This window comes from Pteropus medius, unplaced genomic scaffold (genome assembly GCF_902729225.1).
Source record: "Pteropus medius unplaced genomic scaffold, Ma_sr-lr_union100, whole genome shotgun sequence".
Classification (NCBI taxonomy): domain Eukaryota; kingdom Metazoa; phylum Chordata; class Mammalia; order Chiroptera; family Pteropodidae; genus Pteropus; species Pteropus medius.
Window position 1 is genome coordinate 203,790 of NW_024356336.1, and position 7,376 is coordinate 211,165.

The following is a 7,376-nucleotide window of genomic DNA, read 5'->3' on the forward strand; positions in this document are numbered from 1 at the left end:
CTCATGGTGTCTCTGGGACATATAGGTTATTGCAACCCCACTTTTTAGATGGGAAAACTGATACTTAGCAGGGCGAGGCAGAGGATTCTCATGGCCTGTAAAGTGAGTCAGGGTTGCTATCTCAAAGTCCATGCTACTTCCGTACTGCTGGGCTGTCAGATGTGGGTGCAAGATAGGGCATCAAGCCAGGCCTGTGTTTTCCATGACTTCTGGACATGTGCACCCACGAGCCATCCCTGGATAGCAGAGCCTCCACTTCCTAAGTTCCCAAATTCAAAGAGACTGGTGGATGGTTTCAAAGCAGCTCCCTTCTCTGCTTAACCTCAAGCCTTCCTTGGCTTCCCCTCTCCCTCTGCATGAAGTCCACACTGTGACCAATCCACTGGACCCTTGGCCAACCTGGCCCACCACACTGGCCTTTTCTTCAGCTCTCACAGCCAACATTTCTGCCGTGCTGTTCCCCCTGCCTGGAAGGTTCTTCCCCCATTTCTAATGCTTCATCCTTCAGGTCTCACTGTAAATGCCCCTTCCTCTGAGAAGCCCTCCGTGGGCCCCGTTGACTAGGTCAGGTCACCTCAGGACACACTGAATTTTTCCTCCATGGTTTTCACTGCCGTGTCAAATAATTTTTTAAAGGAACATCCTGCCTACACTAGACTGTAAACTTCAAGAGAGCAAGGACCTCACTGTCTTGTTCCTGCTGTGTTCCAGCCTCTGCTGTACTGATTGGTACATAGTAGGTGCTTAGTAAATACTTAGTCAATAAGTGAATAAAATTCTGGCCAGTGGGGCAGGATCCCAAGTGCCTGTGTAGTTGGGGGAATGGGGACGCAAGCTGGAGAGCCGCACCCCTGCTGGAGAGGTTTGTCATACAACCTGGATGGTGTGCCAGGACCGGTTCCTGAAAACTAAGTGCAATCTTTGTTAAGCAAACACCTGGAATGGTCCCAGACTCCTCTATTGAATTTTAAGAGCCATTGTCCCTGAGAAAAGCTTCACCACTCATTCTGCCCATTTAAGTGTGTCTCTACTCCACCCTCATGAGGACAGTAGGGTACTCACATTACCGGCCTGGGTCCTGGAGAAAGGCCAGCTGCCAGGGGCAGCAGGAGTGAGAGACACACCCAAAAAGCCACACTTGGAATTAGAAGGTAGGAGGGTCCTATGAAATCATCGTGCCAGACCCACTCACTTAACACACAGGGAAACTGAGGCTCAAAAAGGGAAACTGAGTCATGAAACCAGTTAACAACAGTTAGGACCAGATCGTGGGTCTCCTGACAGGTGAGCTGGGTGCTTTCCACTTTCATCAACTCCCTGCTCTCACCCAGAATTACTGAGAGCTGGGTAGGCCATTTCCATAATCCTCACCTTCAGTATCCCCATGTGACTTAAGCTGAGTGTCATCCTGTATCCCAGGTGGATCCTTAACTATTCTCGACACTTTGAAGCAGGGGATACATGGATCCCCATTTTACAGATGAGGAAACTGAGGTGCAGAGAGATTATGTCACTTGCCCAAGGTCCCACGGCTAGAAGTGGCAGAGCTAGGGTTTGATCCCACGTCTGTCAGATTCCAGAGTCTGTGCTCCTATTTATTTCCTTGTGTCCTCATTTTTACCTGCTTGGATTCAGTATATGATTCGTCCCTGTAACAATACAGGAATTGAGAGCAGCATCTTTAAGCCCAAAATATCTAGCAAAGCCTGGTCTAATGGAGAAGCTCAAGAAATGACTGTGGAACTAAATGCAATGAAGAAAGCCAGCTTCCAATTTTTATATTCTCCACTTTAATAACAAGAGTAGTTTTCTGTGATACTGTCAGTGACATGGTTGGGTCTCCTTAGAGCATTTTCCCCCTGAGGCTGCCCATGTGGGTAGAAGATAAGGTGATGTTTCTCCCTCTTCTCCACTCTGTGCTGTTTAAATGCCCCAAATACTATTTCCATCCAGTAACTAAAGAAATGTACAAATATTTAGCTGTCGTGTGCTGCTCTATTCTCCTGAGATGGCAGCAAGTGGGCTTGCTGGCAGGTGTCGCCTTTGCATTAATTAAGGAGAAGCAGCAGACAGGTCCTACGAAACAGTGTAGCGGGTTGGCATGGCAGCTCTTCATACCCAGAGGAGTTGGCTCAACAAAGCCCATTTGGCACATTTAATCCTGCTGAAAGCCTGGCACTTGGAGAGGTGACATCACTGGAATCAATTACCCCCACAATTGCCAGTAGCGGGTAGAAATAACTCAAGAAATCAATTCATAATAACTGCACCATTCATGGAAGGCTGCCTGCCTGCCAGCGTGCCAACTGCCTGATTTTCATTAACCCATTGAAACCTCACAGCAGCCCTGAGAGTAGTTTACCATTACCACCATTCTCTTTTTATGAATGAGACAAATGAGGCTCAGAGAGGGAAGTGTGGTAGGCTGAGTAATGGCCCCCAAAGGGATCAGGTCCTAAACCCTGGTGCCTCTTGATGTGACTTTATTTGGAAAAGAGGTCTTTGCAGGTGTGATTAAGTGAAGGATCTTGAGGTGGAGAGATTATCCTAGATTATCCAGGGTGGCCTTAAATTTCATCACAAATGTCCTTATAAGAGAGAAACAGTGAGACTTCACACACAGAGGAGAAGGCCATGGACACAGAGACTGGAGTGATGCAGCCACAAGCCAAGGAACATCTGGAACCACCAGAAGCTGGAAGAAGCAGGGACAGATTTTCCTCTAGAGCCTTCCAAGGGAGTGCAGCACTGTAGACGCCTTGATTTTGCTACAGGAAAACAGATTTGGGCTTCTGGCCTCCAGAACTGTGAGAGGATAAATTTCAGTTGTTTTAAACCATCGAGTCTTCAGCCACAGGAAACTCAAACAAGAAATGCCTTGCTGATGGCCACACAGCTAGAAAGCGGAGGCATTGGACTTTAAACATAGTCAGTGCTCAATAAATGTTACCTGTTATATTATTACTATGTTGCACATGGGGAGGCTGCATTACAGGATGAAATGTCACAGATCCATGAACTTGGCCTACTTTGTCCATTCCAGCAGATGCTGTTGGGAAGAGACAGTCTGAGAGCCAGGATTTAATGATTCAATTGGAGAAGAAGCTATTAACACTGGGTGGAGCTGCCTCAAGAAAATGATGAAACTTTGTAGGGTAAATACCTCACCCCCACTGAGTCATTTCCGATCAGTAGAATTAACTCTACTGGCCAAGCTGGTCCTGCAAATTTGAGAGAGGGTTTGCAACTGATGAAGTAAGTTGACCAAACAATCCCAAAAGAGGTGGCTCCATATCTGGAAATAGTTCCCCTACAACACTTTATTACTTAATCCTATGTCCTCTTTGGTTCGGAGTAAACACTGAATAATTATTTATTGAATATATGAATGTTTGCCTCACTACAGTAAGCAAAGGTAGGAATTGATGGCCCATAGCTAAAGCCAGTTTGCCAAAGGTTTATGTGCCTCCTGACATTTTCCTTCCATTTCCTCTCCTCCTTCCGCTCTTTTCTTTTCCCTTTCTCTTTCCTTCCCTTCGTTTCTATTCTTGAACAATTGAATAATTCAATCCAAATGCCACTGGGTGAGTCCTAGCAAGGTAAGCATCAGCAATGGGGGATGAGGGGCAGAGGGTACATGCTGGTCCACAGAGGTGTGTCATAGCCCAAACGAGATAAGAAGAGTGTCTGCATGTGGTGAGGGTGGCCCAGCTCAGGTGGCCAGAGCTCGTGTGGTGAGGAGGGCATCCTCACGGAAAAGCAGCCCAGCATGTGGTGTCAGAGCTCGAGTGGGGTGTAAAGGGTATCTTGTTGGGGAGAGGGTAATATCAATTAAAAATGGTTACATATGGGGAATAAGTCATATAGGTGATCATAATAAAAAAAATGAGAATACCAGATTTCTCACTGTCAGAGAAGGGAGTTACTAATATGGAGAAGAAAAAAAAAAAAACTACAATTAACCTTGTGACTTAGATTGGAATTGGATCCATTAGGGTAAACTAGTGGTTTTCAACACAGATAGATGTCTATAGAAACAATGGGTATAGATGTAAATGCGTGTGCATGCACATATGTTAATTCTGTCCACCAAGAGGACCTAGGGGCAGTGACACCTCAATAACAATAAGCACATGTAGGTCTTGTTTTCTAAATATCATTCGCCACTAAAAGGAACCTGGGCTCTTTAGAGAAATGGCTGATTTTAGGCCTAGATTAGGGAAAGCACAAGCTGAGCCTGAAATATCTTATGCCAGACAGTAAGAAAGCGCTTTAAGAATAATGGTGACATGTCAAAAGGACAGAGAAGCCAGCCTGAAGGGGTGATCACAGGCTAAATCTAGGATAATTTGAGCAACCCCAAAATAATAATAGTAATGGATTATAACCCATGGAATCAAGAGTCTGTACAGACAAAAGTAAATAAACGAAAAGTTTGATAAGAGATGGGAATATTTACCTAGTCTCAAAGTAACTCCCTATGAAATATTTCTTAATTTCAAAGAGGAAAAGAGCAGATTCACAGCGGAAAAGCCTGGAAGACAGCATCGTAGTCAAGTGATCAAAGTTAATATCATCAATAATGGGACAAATCGGAATCATGTATCATCTGTTAAGAGGCAGTGAGCAGGACACAGCATCACTTCTGTAATATTCCGTGATACATGGAAACCACAATCTTCATCTAATCTCAGATGCATGACCTCAATGCACGATCTAATTGAGAGGAAACAGCAGACAAACCTAAACAGAGGGACTGTCTCCAAAGTAACTGCCCTTTCAAAAGTGTCCAGGTCACGAGAGTCAAAGACCAAGGAATGTTCCAGACTGAAGGAGACTCAAGAGACAGGACAACCACACACAACATGAGCTCTCGAACTCAACCTTTTTTGCTACATAGGACATTATTTGGACAAATGGTGAAACTTGATGAGGTCTGAATATTAGATGGCAAAAATGTATCGGTGTTTTAATTCCCAGTATTGTGATTCTGTAGGAGAGTGTCCTCGTTTGGAGGAAATACACAGGAAAGTACTTAGGGTGATGGAGCATTATGTCAGCAATTTACGCTCAAATGATTCAGGAATAAAAAGTTATTTGAACGGTACTCATAATTTCTCTTTAAATTTGAGATTCTGTCCAAAGAAAAAAGAAAAAGAAATGTGTTTTGTGTGGCTTACCTAGTGTTTTTTAAAATTTGAATTAGTTGTCAACATTTAAAAATCAGATTTTACTCTTAAATCTAGGTTTCTGACTTCTCTGAAGAAATCTGAAACATTAACAACTCTGGGCAATGAGTGGTCAGGTGCATAGCCACAGTGCCCTTCAGATGGGCCATGTGATCCCCAGTTCTCCACAGTTCCCACCACTCCTCACTGTGTCATATACCCAGCTCACAGCATCCATTTGTACTATCAGCCTGGCCCCTGGTACCAGCTCAATTCCTATCATAAGCTATGAGAAGGTAAGAATACCCCCCAGAGCATGCACTTAAAACACTTGTTGAATGGATGAGTAGGTAGACAAATAAATGGGTGGATGAATTTTCAAGATACTCCATTTACCCAGAGCACTGACCTATCTTAGCATATCTGGTTCCATAGCAAGAGAATTCTTCTAGACTTGAATTTTTTGTATCAGCCATAGTCTCTGGTGGTTTGGCTGGGATATAGCAAGTTGAGAAATCAAGGTGCCATCTGATGCTTGAGGTCCCCATGTGGGTTGCAATATCTCTGTGGAATTGATGTAGGTGGGTGGGGTTCTAGCACTGAGTCAGGGTGCTGGGCGGGCTGATGATGCTTTGAGGAGATGGTATCTTACAATACCTGAAGTGGTGAGGTTGGGTGTGGTGGGAACAAGCCGAAGTTGATGACTTCGGCGCCTATCAGTGGAAGATCTGCCTGATGGGGCATGTCAGGGTTTGGGTTATGAGCAATAAGAGATGACAGCTTTGTCTCCTCCAGACCTTCCTCCTTCCCGACTGTCCTTGGGTCATGCTCTTGGTTGAGGACAACCTCTTTTCCCATCTGCCCCCTAAAAGATTACATTGAAAATATTTAATAAGCTTTGGCCATTATTACTTTTCTGGCACTAGTGATTTCTCATTGCACTTAGGATAAAATCCAAACTGTACTGCCCCCTATGTAACCCAGCTCCTGCTCACCTCTCTGAGCTCAGTTATCATTCCACTCCCATTCCCTTCCCTGGTTTCCTCGGTTGCTTGCGCACACCAAGCTCTTTGCAATCTTAAGGCTTTGCACAAGCTCCAGCCACTCTGGCTGTCTCCTACTTCTTCTTCAGGTCTCGGCTCAAATGTAGTCCGCTCTTCAAAGGTACTTACTACTCCCGAACCCCTACATCCTATTTCAGCCATGCCCTCAGTCATCCCTTCACTTCACATCCCTTCACTGTTTTATTTTCTTCATTTATATTTATCAATGTCCAAATTTGTCTTGTGTATTGTATTGTATTGTATTATGTTATCTTCCCAACTAGAATGTCAGCTCCATGAGAGCAGGGATTCAACTGTACTGTTGATCACTTTACCCTCAGTGCTTAGTACAATGCATGGCATGTAGTGGGGGCACAATGAATATTTATTATGGAATGAATGAGACGCTCTAAACAACTGTGCTAGATTTTTGGAGAAGATGAGCATTGGGTTTTAGGACACAAGCATCTAAGTGGGTTGTGACTGAGGTGATTTGTGCTCCAGGTTGTGGCGAGCATGTGTCCTGGGAGGCTGGGATGAGGGTAGGGTTGGGAAACGTGCGTCCAGTCGGGTGGTGTTTGAGTTGGATTGTAAACTGGGCTGTTAAGGTCAGACTGGACCCCAGATTTCAGGAAACAGGAGTCCTAGGCATGGCTTAGTTAATCTGTGACTTGAGCAGTGACTGATCAACAGCTATAAGATCATTGAAGGAGAAGAATCAAATGTTCCCGCTGGTATCCAACAGTTCACTTAGGGTTGCTGGAGGATAGGCTGTTTGGGGAGAAACAGGTGTCCTGAAGGGTGCTGCTGGCTGGGTTGGGCTGTACCCTGGGCTGTTGTGTGGGCTGTGAATTACTACGAGGGCAGCTCCACGCCCCCATCAGGCGAGGACCCGGCCCAAGCCAGCCAGCCCGGGTTGGAGGGACCACGCCGGGGGCGGCAGGAAACACGCCTGGGGAAAGCTCACCTGGGAGCGGCTTACCTGGGCCGACCTGGACCTCCTACTTCCGCGCGGAGGCTGGCCCGCCCCGCTCCCCGACCAACGGGGGCGCGGAGGACCGCGGCGGCGGGAGACGATTGGGCGCGGGTGGGCGGAGGCGGGGCGGCGCGGCGGACCGCTTAGGCGCCCGGCGGGCGGGCGGCGCTCAGCGCTCGGCTAGGCGGG